This window comes from Gavialis gangeticus, unplaced genomic scaffold (assembly GCF_001723915.1).
Source record: "Gavialis gangeticus isolate Ggan-Ray unplaced genomic scaffold, GavGan_comp1, whole genome shotgun sequence".
NCBI classification, from domain to species: domain Eukaryota; kingdom Metazoa; phylum Chordata; order Crocodylia; family Gavialidae; genus Gavialis; species Gavialis gangeticus.
The window spans coordinates 12,936,074-12,936,420 of NW_017729033.1; positions in this window are offsets into that span (position 1 = coordinate 12,936,074).

The window sequence follows — 347 nt, forward strand, 5'->3', positions numbered from 1 at the left end:
AAGCACACCACCTGCTGAATTTTGAAAGTGAACGCCTAAGTGTCCCGCTGAAGGGTGACGTGGCGCTCGGTGCACGCCCAGGCCTTCTAAAGGATACAACAATTCTTATACACACTTTCAGTTTGTGAGCTATTTAAATAGGAAAAAAAATTAGGCTGCAGTGCTCCCTAGCGGACAGCTAACGAAACACTCATTTTCATCATTAAAAAAGTCACGGAAAGGGTGACAGAGTCAGAATTCAGCATTGATTTTTATTTGCTGGGCTTTGGACAAAAGTTCATCCTCATTACCAAGTGACTGTTCACAAAAAAAAAAAAAAAAAAAAAAAAAAAAAAAAAAGAGGGTTT